Below are 16,578 nucleotides of genomic sequence, written 5' to 3'. Positions count from 1 at the left end.
TCTATGGTGTGGTGGATCAAAGCAACACAACAACTAGCTAAAACAAAACTTAATAGGCGCAGAATCTAATCTGGTAGGTCCAGAACCACCATTACGCATTGCCTACAATACGGCAAAACACACAATTAAAAATCTGGTGCATAACAAAGCAAAGACCTACGGGGAGGGCCACCAGGAGTACCAGGACATAACCTTGCGAAGGCTTTAACACCGGACGAGATGTCCGGCACTAGAGAGAATCAGGAAGGCCATCTTCGGAAACGCCTTACCTAAGACGGAAGATATTGACATTAGTATGCTTCTACCAAACAAATTATCGAACTCTTAAAGAGGGCGGACTTAATTGGAGAAGTGTAAACACCTAGGAGTGAGTCACTATCGACGTGGAGTCACAATGGTACTCCACAGGACCAGTGACCACAAGGTACTCCGCTCACAACGAACCTAACCTAACTATCTCTTCCAACTCAATAAAATATACCAGGGATTTTCAAAAGATTATTTATCTCATTAAAATATAGAATTCTACTGCGGTTAAGAGCTTATACAGTTGTACAGACAGCTTTTTTGACAATACTTATACGAAAGGTCAGAGCTAGGATATCTATATAAAGTAGTAACATCTAAATTACAGATAAACTCTAATAGTAGATACACTTCTTTACTATTGTTACTCCTTAATAGCTTAATCGTTTCTACACATAAAGATTGGGAAAGAAAAACTCGTTATACAGAGATCGGGAATAGAAAAGTAAATATCAAAATATTTATTTTGAATTTACCATTTGGCAAAAATTCATGAAATGATGCTTATGAAAAATTATTTTAAATAAAATCTACAATGTAAGAAAAAATGTATAAATTTCCAACTCTTATAACATTGTAAATCTGCGACCCTGCTAAACATATTTGGTTCGAAAAATCTTTCTATGAAAATAGTATTTTATTTTCTATTTTATTCAGCCTTTTTTGTTTTGTCGTTATAGTAAAACTACTTACATTGTGAATTACATGGTATTTTATAATAAGATTGGTTTTTACACTTGAATTCACTTTTTAATGAAAAGACGCAAACTTAAAAGCTTAGTGAATATGTTGTAAATAAAATTGTATAGAGACGTATAAAGTAAAAGTTGTACCTAAGAACAAAACTATGCGAATTCCATAAATATTAAACCAGAAAATAATGGTTATAAAAATTTATTTGAAATAAAATTTACATTGTACAACAAAGTGTATAAATTCACAAGCAAAATAAAAAAGTTTATAGCATAATAAACACATCAAAAAATAACCTGCTCGGCGCCTGAAATATATGTTTACTCCCTATTTCTTTTGACAAATAATGTCGACCGAAAAATCATTTTGTACCAGAAACAGTATATCCCATTATTCTTTTGGTGAAATGTTCTGGCGATCGATTCTTTATTGTATAAAAGAAAAGCGGATTTCGCGAAAACATATCATTTATTTTATTTTCCTGTTCAATGATGAATTCGGTGCTTTAGGAGCACCGAAGGTGTTAAAATGAAATTTTTCTTAAAAAGGACATTACGTAATAAAGAAAGTGTGGACTCCATCTTTTTATTTTATGTTATATGTTCCTAATAAATGCTTAAATTTAGTTTAAAAATATGTTTTAAATTTTTAGCATTTAATCCCAAAAATACTATTTACAAAATATATAGAATAATTGCCTCTTTATATTAAACTAGATAATACCACCGAATATAAACTAGAATCTTGTTCTTTATACTGTGATAATACATAAGCATCGCCATTACTAAATAAATTTAATAATAAACCAAAATACTTGTGGTATTCGCATAAAACACGAAAAAAATCCATATTTTGAATTTATTTTTACAAAACCGCTTATCTTATAACGATATTTTACGCAAACCAAAAACTCCTAATTTTTGTTTAAAGTAGTCGAAGTACTTAGATAGCTTGTGCAACCCTTATATATTAAACAATATATACAGGGTGTTTATTTGAAAACTTCCCACCACGGATTTATCGAAAACCACTTGTTCAGTAATGGCATTAGCATTACTTGCAGTAATTGTTTAAATACTTATATTAATCTCACCTCTCTAAGTAAATTTTAAATGACCTCTATATCTAAAAATATGTCTGCTCGCTAACACTAAAATTCCTCATTCCCCTCCTAAAAATGAACGAGGAACCAGACGTGAGAGGAGTGGACAAGCACTTAAAAGGGAACCATTTTCATGCATTCGAAGTATTTGAATGTATACTTCACTAGTACTCAATTTAAGTAACTAATCCCGTGAAACCTTGCCGATTATCGAAAATACCGGCCGGTAGCGGGAGTGACGGGCAGCTCAAGTATATAGAAGAAAGGAATCAACAGCCTATGGTATGTTCATTTTTATTATCCTTTTTCTCTCATAAATTTATTGCTCTCACCCCCACATGTTGGTCCTTCAAGCCCGTTATCCTTTCTAAAAAATACTGAGCCCACATACCATAATTCTCATGTTTTCAAAATTAAATAAAAAATAATTTTTAAAATCTCGTATTCATACATTTAGACCCTCTTAAAACCGTCATATCAGTTCCCTTATAGTTTCACTTGCTCATTATCGATAATATTAGTTTATTTATATGCGATATTAACTCGTAATCCAAATTTATTTTGTTTATTTATATTTTTTTTACCGAGCATAGTTGTATTGTTCACTGCAGAAATAAATTCTTGGCGCATTCTCGCGTAATTTTTTCTGGAATTCTTTAATATTTTGCGCTAGTTAAAGGACAACAACCGGCATTTGCTTTTTTAAAAAACAAATTTATTGAGAACAGGGACTAACTTAACTTACAACTAACTTGATTGATAGATAATGACTACATCGATTACTATATTAATTGTTATTGCTCTTGTCTATTACATTATATTTATACGTTCTAAAAATGATGACAATACAAACTAAGCTATTTCTAAATAAAGTATGCAGGGTCGGCATAAGGTGGCGGGTTGGTACCCGTAACTCCTCCCTCCTAAGAAATGAGCCCAGGGGTGAATTATATGACAATATGGCTCGGATTCTGTAGGGTTTCTTCGTCGTCACTGGTCGTGGTGGTGGTTTGGTGGGGATGTTTTCTTTTGATCTGGATTAATTTTCTTGTCTTTCTTAGCAACAGGAAGGCGGCTACAGTGGTCATCAGGATATACAGGATGATGGTCCATACGCTAACATTTGTTATATGGACAGGTCCTTGGCTGGTTTCTTCCATTTTCTTGGCTTGGATGTCCATCATGGTTTGAATGTTCTTAAGTTCATCGAAGTTTAAGCTATTGAGTTCAAAGGGCTGTAAATCAATAGCATTAGGGCGATCATTTAAGTCTAAGGTCAGCTTGGGTAATTCAATGTTGTGAAAATGGGTGTTTGTATCGTGGAAACTTCTAATCTGGAGGTCCTGAATTTGTATAGTGCAGCTAGGGTTTAACTCAAGGACAAGGGTGCCTTGGATTGGGATATTTTCTTTATTATGGCCACATTGTTGGACAGCTACGGTTTTTTGGGGTGAAACAATTATCCATTTTTCTTGTTCCAGCTTCTGGATTTTCAAAGACTTGACCTCGGTTTGAATGGCTCGACAATTTGAGGGATGTTTTGAATACAACATCATTTGTACTTCACATGGCGGATCCTCGGATACGCTCAGAGGGCTGTTTTCTTTGCAAAGGTAGATTTCTGTAGCTACCTCTTGACATTTGGCATTGAACAGTACATATGAGTGTTCATTTAGGATAAGGTATTGACTTTGAGGGATAATTATTTGGTAAATGGAATTTAAGGGTACGGGCAAAGGGTAGAGGTGATATAATACATAATTTTCAAGTTCAACTATAGGTACCTCTATTATAAAGAATATTTTGTTTTCCTTTGTATAACCCTTAATTTCGACAATTTTTTCGAATAGTAAAATGTTCTCTAAAGTTGCCGCAAATGGTAACTTAGTTTTACTTAAGTTAGGGCCAATTAATTTTATTTCATTTAGAAGTTCTTTTGGGTCGATTATAGAGCTGTGAAATATATTTAATTTCGAGAATGTTATCGCTATTTCGATGTTATCCAAGATATCGTATATATTTTGATACGCATTTATCACTTGAGAGACAAGTATTTCACTTAAAAAGAAAGAGTATGTATTTGTATTATTCAAATTCATTTGTTTAACCACCAATTCTAGTTTTTTTACACGATTTTTTAAAATACGTTGATTATGTGACAAATTTTTGCTTATGCTTTCGAAATGTTCGACAGATTTTTTAGATATAGTTATTTGCTCTTTTATAAAAGTTTTTTGCGAATTTTGGTTATTAGAGATTTCCAAAATAGCTTTGTCATATTTTTCAGCATCTTCTTGTGCGAGATTACCAGTTATGGTTTTTATAATGGAACCTAAGCCGGTAATAAGTCCACGTTTGTTTCGGTTGTTAAATAAGGGATTTAGTTGTTCAATTTGTAAGTTTACTTTAGCACTTAACGAATTGACTAGATTATAGGAGTTTAAAAAGGAGTTATTGTCAAAGAATTTATGAATTGATTCTTTTAGTTTTATAAAAGTCTGTTCTAGGTATTTGGTTTCTTGGATTATGTCACTTACGTCAAAAATTTGTACAAAGGACCAATAGTCTGCTGTGTTTTGGGCATTGCCGAGTTTAAGTGGTAGTAGTCCAGGGTTCTGGTTGAGGTTATGAAATTGGGGAAGGGCTAGTTCTCTTCCAACGAAGGTGAGGATTCTGTAACAATAGGGGGTTTTCTTAATTCTTTAACGTGAATTGTTGTTACCTTTTTAGATTGTTTATTTTTTACTTTAACTTTATTATGTTGTAGTAGTTGTAGTATTTCGTAGGGGCCTTTAAACTTATTGTCTTTTTTGTTTCTAGTGTTGTTAACTATATATACAGTTTGACCTATTTTAAATTGTGTTTGTTCTGGTCCGGCAGTGTTATGTTTTTCTACGATTTTTCTTTTTGTTTGATCGATGTTTTCTGTCACTTTTTGGTAAATGTGTTTGACTTTTTCCTTGTGATTCTTAACGTAATCATTATAGAATGTGGGTTCTATAATATCGCAGGGATCTCTACAATTAGTATGTCCAAGTGTTAGTTCAAAGGGAGTAAACTTTGTTGTTGAGTGTATAGAATTATTATAGGCAATTATTGCGTAATTCATTAAAGAAGTTACATTATCTGATTTATGTTTGTGTCTAAGAATTCGCAGGTGTTCAATTAGAGTCGAGTGGAATCTTTCAACAGGTGAATTAGATTCATGATGGAGTGGTGTAGTAAAATGTATTTTGATTTTGTGTGCTTTTAGTAATTTTTGTACAGTTTCATTCTTAAATTCGGAACCATTGTCCATTATAATTTTTTGGGGGATGCCATAAAATGAAAAATATTTTATTAGGGCATTAGAAATTTCGATAGCAGTTTTTCCAAAAATTGGAATTGCTTGTCCTAATTTTGTAAAGGGGTCAATTAATGTTAGGAAGTCTTGATTGTCGAATTTAAATACGTCAATGTGAATTAACTCAAAAGGTTTGCCTACTGTTTCGGTTAGAACCAGGGGAACATAAGGTTTTGTTCTGGAATATTTAGTCAGTTGACATGTTTCGCAATCATTAATATAGTTTGTAACATCTGTTTTCATGGAGGGCCAATAGTAATTTCTTTTAAGGTGTTCTAGAGTTTCGTTAATTCCTCTATGATTACATTTGCCTTCATGTTGGTGTTTTATTAATAATATTTTATGGTCGTATTCTCGTATGTTAGTGACTATTTTTGTACACTTAATTAGTTTCAGTCCAGAGCTATAGAAATTTTTTAAATACACTCTGTTAAAATCTAAATAAAGTGAGTCGTCATAAAAATATAGATAAAATGTTTTATTTCCGGTGGTGTAGGTTTTTAGTAAATTAAATATTAGTTGGTCGTTTGATTTAGGGATTTTTACTAAAAGAAGTTTTAGATGTTCGAACTTATCGTGTATAACATCAAGTTTGTTTATGGAATGTCTAGAGATGATCATTTGGTGTGGTTTGTTATTTATTATGTCATCTAGTATTTTAATTCCTTCACTAAGATTATCAGGGTCACTGCATGAATGCGGTGTTGCCAAAGTTGGGGTATTGTCTATGACTTCTAAATTCGTGTTATTGTTAGCTGGTCTTATTAAAATATCTTGCAATTTTTTAATTTTTGGGGACTTTCGTTGTTCGTTTTCATTAAGGTTTATGGTCGGGTTGGAGTTATAGTTGGTGCTTGTCGATGGTTGCGGGTTAAAGTATTGCGATTCAGGTGGATAAGGGCGGGAATAAATTGTATCATGATTTTCGAGAGGATTTTCAGCCATATTACGCAAAAAATCTAAAATGTCATTGTTGACTTCGCCTGGATTGTTAATGATGCTTTCGTTTTCTAAAGCGTTTATTTGAATTCTGGAAAGGGCATCGGCATTGGTGTTTTGAGTACCTTTTTTATAGATTATTTCGTAATCAAACTCTTCAAGCTTGAGGCGCCATCTGATAAGTTTACTATTTGGTTCTTTTAAACTAAAAAGCCAAACAAGAGGACGATGATCGCTATAAATTTTAAATTTCTTTCCATAGAGATAAGGGCGGAAGTATTTACATGCCCAAACTATTGCTAAAAGTTCTTTCTCAATAGTAGAATATCTGGATTCACTATCATTAAGTGTGCGGCTGGCATAAGCTACAGGTTTGTCATTTGGGACGTTGCCTTGTGAAAGAACGGCTCCTATTGCAAAATTACTTGCATCGGTGGTAAGGATGAATGTTTTTTCGAAATCGGGGTACTGAAGGATAGGGGCATTAATTAGCAGTTGTTTACAATGCTCGAAAGATCGGATAAATTCAGGGGAATGAACTACTTTTGAATCTTTTTTTAAGCAAGCTGTCATGGGCTTAGTTATTTTTGCAAAGTCTTTGATAAAACGTCTGTAATAGCCTAGAAGACCCAAAAAGGCTTTAATTTCTTTTGGACTTTTAGGAATTGGAAATTTCTGGATAGCAGATATTTTATCTGGATTTGGTTTGACTCCATTGGATGTAACGACATGTCCGAGATATTGGACTTCTTTCCTGAGAAACTCGCATTTGTCCAGTTGAACTTTAAAATTCGATTCACGAAGTCGTGAAAAAACTTGCTTTAGACGAGAAAGATGTTCTTCAAGGGATGTGCTAAATATTATTATGTCATCGAGATAAACTACGCAGATTTCATTTTGGAGGCCACGAAGGATGTTATCCATCACTCTCTGAAAGGTGGAGGGTGCGTTTTTAAGACCGAATGGCATTCGACAAAACTCAAAATGTCCAGACTCAGTAGAAAAAGCGGTTTTAGAAATATCATGTGGATCCATCTCGATTTGGTGGAAACCATTGGCGAGATCTAAAGTGGAAAAATACTGACTTCGACCAAGTTTGTCCAGAATATCGGCAATATTGGGAAGGGGGTATTTATCTCCTACAGTGCGCTCGTTTAATCGCCTGAAATCTATAACGACTCTCCATTTGCGTTTGCCAGAAGAATCAAGCTTTTTTGGAACGATCCATATTGGACTGGACCAGGGAGAAACTGAATTTCGAATAATTCCTTGATCTAGCATTTTAGAAACTTGTTCCTTGACTTCTTTTTTGTGAATCTCGGGGTAGCGGTAAGTTTTAGTGAAAATGGGGCTTTCGTCTGTTAAATTTATTTTGTGTTGAATTTGGTTTGTAAAAGTTAATGGGATTTTGTCACAATAAAAGATGTCTCTAAAATTAAAGCATAATTTTCTGAGCTTTTCTTTTTCTTCTTTATTACAGTGTTGTAAGCGTAAATTTTTCAGATTTTCTTTTAATAAATTGTCATGTTCGATGGTAAGAGTTTGTTCACTTTCCATTTTTTGACAAAAATTTACGTCTAAAGAATTTATTGGTTCAACGTTAAATGATTTATTTATGTTGATTTTGACGGGGGTCTCGTTAGAATTAGTGACCATAGTATAAGCGTAAAAGTTAGAAATGTTTACTAATGCTTTTGGAATTTCTACTCCATTTTCGAAATTTATGTAATCAAAAATTCCTAAACCAGATTCAATAGTCACAGGTAGTTTAATAACTTCTTGCGATCTTGGTGAAATGATTATAGAAAAGTTTTGAAAAAAATTGTCGGAATTATTATTGGTTATTTCTTTAGAGTTTTCGAAAATTATTGGAATGTCAGAGTTTTGTGTAGAAAGTTTACTATTTTTTAGGTCAATTTTAGCGTTTAGTTGTTTTAATAGATCAGTACCAATCAAACCATCATATTTTTGAGAGAAGCTAAATAAATAAAATTTGTGTGAGCCACGGGTGTTAAATATTTTAAAAATAGGGATGTTAGCAACTTCATCGTGAAAGGAATTAGCGTGTGCCGTCTGTATATTAAATATCTCATTTGAAATGTGATTCTTGAAACATTTGTATGCTAGTTGCGGACTCATCAAACTTCTCGAGCTTCCAGTGTCGATTAAAAAATAAGCTTGTATTTCTGGGATGTAAACGTACGGTAAATCTGATCTGATATTGTTAAGGTATATTATGTTACGGGTTCGTGGTTTGTGATTTCGTGAAAATTTTGCTGTTCAGATGTATTGTAGGGTTCATCGGAACTATGAGGTAGATGACTTTGATCGTGTGATGAACTATTATGAGGTTCATCGTATTGAGTTTCTGGGAATGCACCAGTTAATTGTGCATGTGGCGACAAAATTTCACTGTGATAATCAGAATAATTGTAATTTAAATTAATATAGGGGTCATTGGAATAATTATCAGGATCGTAGTAATTATTTTCTGAATATTCGGGGTAGGCGGATTCCAAATTATTATGGATAATTGTGTTGCCAGAACTTGTATCCATAGGCTCAGGTTGATTTCTTCGAATAATAGAACTTGCTCGGGGATTAAAATTATTTGGTCTACTTGGGGGTAGAAAGGGTTGTCTAAAAGTAGAGCTATTACTACTTCTCAAAAGGTGGGGCTGTGAAATAGAGTCAGTACGAGATCTATTTTGGAAGTTATTGCCTAGATGAACAGGGCCTTGAGGAAAATTTGAACGATTCAAATTTTGGGGAATTGATCCAATACCTTGTGGTACATTAGATCTGAAAATATTTTGAGGTAATGGGGTCGGTTGAAGAGCATTTCTATATGGAAAATTAGAGGTTGGAATATTCGTATATGGTCGTTGTTGGGGTTGATGCCTGGAAGAATGTGGGAAATTTCGAGGTGGTAAGGGTGGTAAAGTAAGCGGTCTTGAATAGTTTTGTTGAAAATTCTTGCCTTGAGAAAAATAAAGAAAGTTCTCTTCTTCTACGACTAAAGAAATTGCTTTTTCCAAAGTGTCAGGGTTTCTTAGCCTAACAACAAGTTGGATTTGGTAAGGTAATCCATTTAAAAATGTTTTAAGGGCAAAATCTTCGTAGTGTGCTAACTTAATTCTACGTTCATTTTCATCTGCAACGGAAGTATTGAGTTTTGAAAATAAGAGTGAACGAGCATCTTGCACTCTCATACCAAATTGAACAGGATTTTCATTTCTACGTATTTTTAGTAAAATTAAATCTTGTATCAAACATTCAATACTACGCTGATCTGAAAAAGCTATTAAAAGTGCGTCTTTAATTAATAACCATGAATTTAAATCTGAGTTAGAGCATATGAGATCGGCTGCACGACCTCTCAGTTTCATTAAAATTGTATCAATTAAAGCTAAATTTATCGGATTATTTAAATTAGTGGCATCTTGAAAGTTTTGAAGTACATGCTCACAAGCAGTGATAAATCTATTGAGTTGTCTTGGATTGCCATCAAAAGTAGGGATATTGTCAGCTTGATATCTTAACATACCAATATCTATTTGACTCATTTTCTTTTTTTCGATAGTAATTGAAGGTAAAGGTCTTAGTTCTTCGTGAGAAACGGTTTGCAAAAAATTTATGAACTCGTTGAGTTCTCTTATTTCATGCTCAGACATAAAAGAAATTCAAAAATCTAGTAAAATTTACAATTATTAACTGTAAAAATTGTAAAAATAAAGGTTATAAAAAGGTAAAGCGTCTTTTTTTAAAGAAATAAAAATAAATGGTAAAAACTTCAATTAAAATTGCACTCAAATAAAATAAAATACACCTTGGTAAATATTAAAATATACCAAAATACTCGAAAATAAATGTAAAAATATATCACCAAAAGGATTTAAAAATAATGGTAAGGAAAAATGTTCACTTACAGTAAGGTTCTTGCCAAAATTTCCATTTGTCTCTTAGCCTAATTTCCTAAAGGAATCGATTTTTGTATTCCCAAGACCTAAACTATAGCTGTTCTCAATCCGGTGCTGAACGGGTGGTTGCTTCAATTGGATCGCTGCAGGTACTTCCGACGATTCTTGTTCTTTGAAGGTTTCTGCAGATCTTCTTTTAGCTTCCAGGGATTGTAGCGGTCTTCAAACCGTAGAAACGGACCCAAAATATGGCGATTTTTGTCCAATAATGGAAAGACCGAACTACCGACTGCGCCAGTTAAAGGACAACAACCGGCATTTGCTTTTTTAAAAAACAAATTTATTGAGAACAGGGACTAACTTAACTTACAACTAACTTGATTGATAGATAATGACTACATCGATTACTATATTAATTGTTATTGCTCTTGTCTATTACATTATATTTATACGTTCTAAAAATGATGACAATACAAACTAAGCTATTTCTAAATAAAGTATGCAGGGTCGGCATAAGGTGGCGGGTTGGTACCCGTAACTCGCTTAAGAGTCCGAATCTTGTATGTAAATGGTTATTTGAATATTAAAATTATCATTATTATACACAAGAAAGCATATTTACATTCATTCTTATACGCGTACACATACACATTTTCTAACTTTCTTAAAAATGGCTGATCAAAAGAAGTTAAAACAATACATTGCTCAGCGCGATATTGAAATAACAAAAATGACAGAATTGCTTAAATTAGCGCAAGCAGCGCTAAGAGATCCTTCTCAGCACTCTATTTTTAAGTGTAGGTATAAGTTGATTGATGTTATATATGATAATTTTATGAAAATTCACAACAACATAATTGTATTAATTTCTGGACAGGAAAATTCTGAATTGGATAATCAAAAAGAAATTTTAGTGAATTTTGATAAAACTAATTTTGAAATTCAAGCTATATTTTCTACAAATTTTAAAGAAAATAATGGTACTCAAATTCAAACTCAATCAAAATATAATAACGCCAAACTTCCTAAAATTTCTGTACCTGTATTTGATGGAGATTTGAAAACCTTTATCGATATGTACGATTCTTTGATTCACAATAATGACTCTATCACTAATATTGAAAAGTTGAATTATTTGGTTAGTTATTTAAAAGACGCTCCTCTCTCTCTCGTTAAATGTACACCATTGACAAGCCAAAATTATATAGTTGCCTATAATGCATTAAATGCTAGGTATGATAATAAGCGTTTGATTGCTCATACTCACTGGCTCTCTATTCAATTAACTGTTCGAATTCCTTAGCTAGATACCTCTGCTCCTTTACGATTATTAGTGGATACTTTTTTGGAAAATATCTCAGTTTTGGAAAATTTAGGCTACTCTGTCAAGTTCTGGGATTTTATTTTATTTAATATGTTAATGGATCGATTGGATCAAGACTGCTACTCGTTTTGAATTAGAATGTGGTTCAGAATTAGTCAAAGATGAAAACTTACAAAACAACTTTTAAATACTTGTCAGTTTTTGAATACACAATGTTCAGCATTAGACACTGTTTTTTACTCTAATAGCTCTGTTAAAAGGTCGGAGTATGAGAAATCAAAGTCGCATTTTAAACTCAATGCTAAAAAACCAAATATTCACTTTCAGTATAAAGCAAAACCTACTTCTAGTTTTGTCGTTAACTCACAACAAAATCAGAGGAACAGTGTAATAAATAAGAAAATGTCCTGTCAGTTATGTCTTGAGGATCATCTTATATATAATTGCCCAATTTTTAGTGCAAAAAATCCAGGTGAAAGATTTTCTCTTATAAAAGAAAAGAGATGGTGCACTAATTGTTTGGGTATGAAAGACACGTCCTGGCACTGTAATTCTCGTGCAGTTTGTCAAATTTGCTCTAAAAAACATCACACACTCTTACATATGGACACTCCTCCAGTCATTAATAATAACTCTGGATCTGAAACCAATGTTCCTCTCTCCTCAAGTATTACGTCAAAGGTTGATTGTAACTTAGCCACTACAGCCTCGCTAGTCTCAAATAATTCTAGCACAGTATTATTAGCCACTGCTATTATAAAAGTCCGCGATGCAATGGGTATATATAAACCTGTTCGAGCTCTTCTAGATAGTGCCTCTCAAAGTAATTTTATAACCTCGAAATGTTTAAAAAAATTAGTCTATTAAGGTATTCTCTTTCTCTGGATATAAACGGTATCGCTCAAACTCACTCACAGGCTACAGGTGGCGTCTCATGTACTTTTAAGCCAGTAGGAAAACGCAACCCCTCTTATACACTCGATTTTGTTATTTTGTCCAAAATATGTAATAATCATGCTACTGTCTCTCTTCCTCAAGATTTTCTCATTTATCTCTCGCTGACTCAAAATTTTATGAATCTCGACCCATAGACATGCTCTTAGGTGCTGATATTTTTGGATATTTATTAAGCGGAAATTCTCTCTCTATGTCACTCGATAAACCTGTAGATACCTCTTTTGGATGGATTGTTATGGATAAAGTTTCTACCTCCCCCTCTCAAAATATCTCTCCTTCTAGTAATACTTATTTAACCTCTGTCAATAATCCCGAAGACACTATATAAAACAATTTTGGGAAATTGAAGACGATCCTGCAAGCTCTCAGTTATCTTCAAATGATGTTTTGGTTGAGGAGCATTATGAAAAGACCACTTTTAGAAATAATGATGGCAGATATGTTGTTGAACTACCGTTCAAGGTGGCGGAACCCTCCTTTGATGGATTCCGAGACATAGCTCTGCGAAGGTTTTTATCTCTTGAAAGAAAGCTCTTAAAAAATAACTCTCTTTACAATAAGTATAATGAATGTTTAAAAGAATATCTTGATTTGGGACATACGTATCCCATTGATATTTCGAAAAATACTGGATGCTTACGGTCTTACTACATACCTCATCATTGTGTTCTCAAACCAGATAGCTCTACTAGCAAGTTAAGAGTTGTTTTTGATGCTAGCGCACCTGATTTAAATGGGCAAAGTTTAAATAAATCTCTTTATGCAGGCCCTAAGCCTCAACAAAATATTGTTACTATTCTCTAAAATTTTAGATTCCCCTCTATTGTCTTTACTGCAAATATAAAGCAGATGTATAGACAAATTTTAGTAAACCCTAAGCACACTCCCTATCAACGAATATTGCATCGATTCTCCCCAATGATCCAATCCAGGACTTTGAATTGAAAACTGTTACTTTTGGCGTTAGTTATAGTCCCTATTCAGCCATCAAAACTATTTTGGAGGTAGGAAAAGAATGTTGTAAAGACTATTCGAAAGCTTCAGAAGTATTGAAAAATGATATTTTTGTTGATGATATTCTCTCAGGAGAAAACTCTTTGCAAGATGCATTACAGTTGCAAAACGATCTCATATTAATTCTTAGGTCTTCTGGTTTTGAACTACGAAAATGGGCCAGTAACCATCCCGATCTTCTCTCGCACTTACCTTTCTGTTCCAGGCTATTCGATCCTCTTTCATTTAAGTCAAGTGATGACTCTACTTTAAAAATTTTGGGACTCTCATGGAATTTCAATTTTGATAGTTTTACATTCAAAATTACTCAAAGAGATATGGCTTGCACTAAGAGAAACTTACTATTAGAACTTGCAAGAATATTTGATCCTCTGGGTTTTTTGTCTCCAGTGACAATATCTCTAAAGATTTTAATTTAAAGGCTTTGGAGTAGCGGGTGTGATTGGGATTACCAGCCTCCAAAAAATATCATAATAATAATAATAGACAGTTTATATTTCCTCATAAGATATTACATATGCTCACTCATAGATATAAATAAGTTTACAATATAAATACAAAGAAAAAGAAATCCATCAGTGTATATTAATTCAGCATGTAACTGTAAAAGGGAAATAAAGGTCATGTTTCAGCTACCCTCAAAAGAAGGAGCTGTTAGGACCTTGAATATTACACTTATGATTTAAAAAAAAAATATCGCGAACCGCATTATAAACTGTACGAGTAGCATGCATACCCTACATCCAAATCCAAACGAAAAGAAAAGAAATCTAAATTATCCTAGCTTACTTATTATTTAATAATAGGAGGCAGAAAAGGAGGAACGAGGGGTACAGGTATATTGACTATATTTCTGTTGTAAACTCTTATAGTAGAGCAAAATATACATATAAAAATTTATATTTCCAAACGCGCGCCAGATCCAAACACGGAATCCCGACACAAAAGAGAGCAGAACCAGGGCGACGATTTACCAGAGATGTCTTAAAAAGAAATAAGTATTAAAAAGAAATAACATAAATTATTTCAATGCATTAAATATTATTTTGTTTAAATAAAAGAACCATTTTTATTGATTTTTTAAAAGCCGATGTAGATTTATAAAAATCCCAAATTTTGTATTTATTAATTTTGGACACAATATTGTAAGAAAATGACTTTTTAAAGATTTCTTTCTTATGTAAAGGTATAGACAAAAGGTCATGTCGGCGAATATTTATATTGTGAACGTTAGTATGGTATCTGAGCTTATTATAGAGATATGGTGGTGCTTTAAATTTTATTATTTTATAAAAAAAACATATGGAGTGCAACTCTCGGCGATTTAACATATTAAGCCATTTAAGATCGACTAATTTATGTGATACCCTTTCCCTACGTCTAATTCCACAAATAAACCTTATTGACGAGTTCTGTAATTTTTGAATTCTTGCAGAGTTAGCGCAGTCTAAAAATGGTCCATATACTGTATCTGCATAATTAAAATGGGATAGAATAAATGAGTCGCATAAAATTTTTTTTGTTTCTTTTGACAAATAAGATCCATGCTTGTAAAGTTTTTTTAGCATTGAAAATACCGATATATGCCGATATTGATACCTGGACTAAAATAAGAATGCAACTTAATAATTTATCTCAATTAAAAATTCCTCGGCGAATCATTGAAAATGATTTAGTCTCATCTCAATTGCACGGATTTTGCGATTCTAGTCAGGACGCATATTGTGCAGTAGTATACTTACGAAATTTGTATAAAGATGGCTCAATAAAAACCAAATTTTTGATTTCAAAATCAAAGGTATGCCTTTTAAGAAGGATTTCTATTTTCCGCTTAGATTTATGCGCGGCCGTATTACTCTCAAAATTGGTAACTTATATTTTGAGAGTTTCCTCTAATAAAATTAAAATTAATGAGATTTTTGCTTGGACAGATTCAACAATTGTTTTGTGTTGGATAAAAAATGAGCCACGAAAATGGACAACCTTTGTCGCAAATAGAGTTGCTCATATCCAAGAATTAATTTTTCCCTCTAAATGGCATCATGTTATTTCAGAGGATAACCCGGCTGACCCAGGTTCCAGAGGTCTTTTTCCCTTGGATTTACTTACTAATAACTTATGGCGGGCGGGGCCCCCTTGGCTTACTCAACCTCATTCTAATTGGCTAACAAGCAATTTTGAACATTTCGAACACTCCGAAGAATGTTGCATTCAATGCTTATCGGCATTTGAGACTTCTTCTTTCTTTGCACTAATAATTAATCGATTTTCTTCTCTGACAAAGATTCAAAACACTGTTTGTTACTTAAAGAGATTTATTGATAATTGTAAAACTCAACCCTCAAATCGCAAATATGGAATGTTTTCAATTTTTGAATTGGAAGAATCCTTGCTCCTCCTCATAAAGTTTGTTCAACATGAATGTTTTTCAGTCGAAATACACGCTCTTAAATCTAATAAGTTTTTAACAAAAGTATTTCGCAAACTCACCCCATTTCTCAATAAAAGAGATATTTTACGCGTTGGCGGCCGTATTAAATATAGCCAAATTGATTTTGATAAAAAACATCCAATTCTCTTACCTTCCAATAATCGTTTAACGGATTTAATTATAGAATATACTCATAAAATTATGTTACACCCTGGCTTACAAACTCTTCAATATATTCTCTCGCAACAATACTGGATTATGGCTCCAAAACATACCATTCGTCGAATAATTTCTAAATGTCATAATTGTTTTCTCTCTAACCCTGCGCCAGTTCAACCTCTCATGGGTGACTTACCCCCTAGTCGACTAACAGCAGTAAAGGCCTTTGCTCATGTTGGTGTTGATTACACCGGACCCTTCTCTATAATCTCAAGCCGTGTTAGATGTATTAAGGTTTTAAAAGCATATGCTTGTCTTTTTTTATGTATGGCAACTATGGCTCTACATATAGAACTTGCTTCAGACATCAAGTGCCGTATTTTTGGCGGC

The sequence above is a fragment of the Anthonomus grandis genome, chromosome 3 (genome assembly GCF_022605725.1).
Source record: "Anthonomus grandis grandis chromosome 3, icAntGran1.3, whole genome shotgun sequence".
Taxonomy (NCBI): Eukaryota; Metazoa; Arthropoda; class Insecta; order Coleoptera; family Curculionidae; genus Anthonomus; species Anthonomus grandis.
This window is presented reverse-complemented; position numbering follows the sequence as displayed.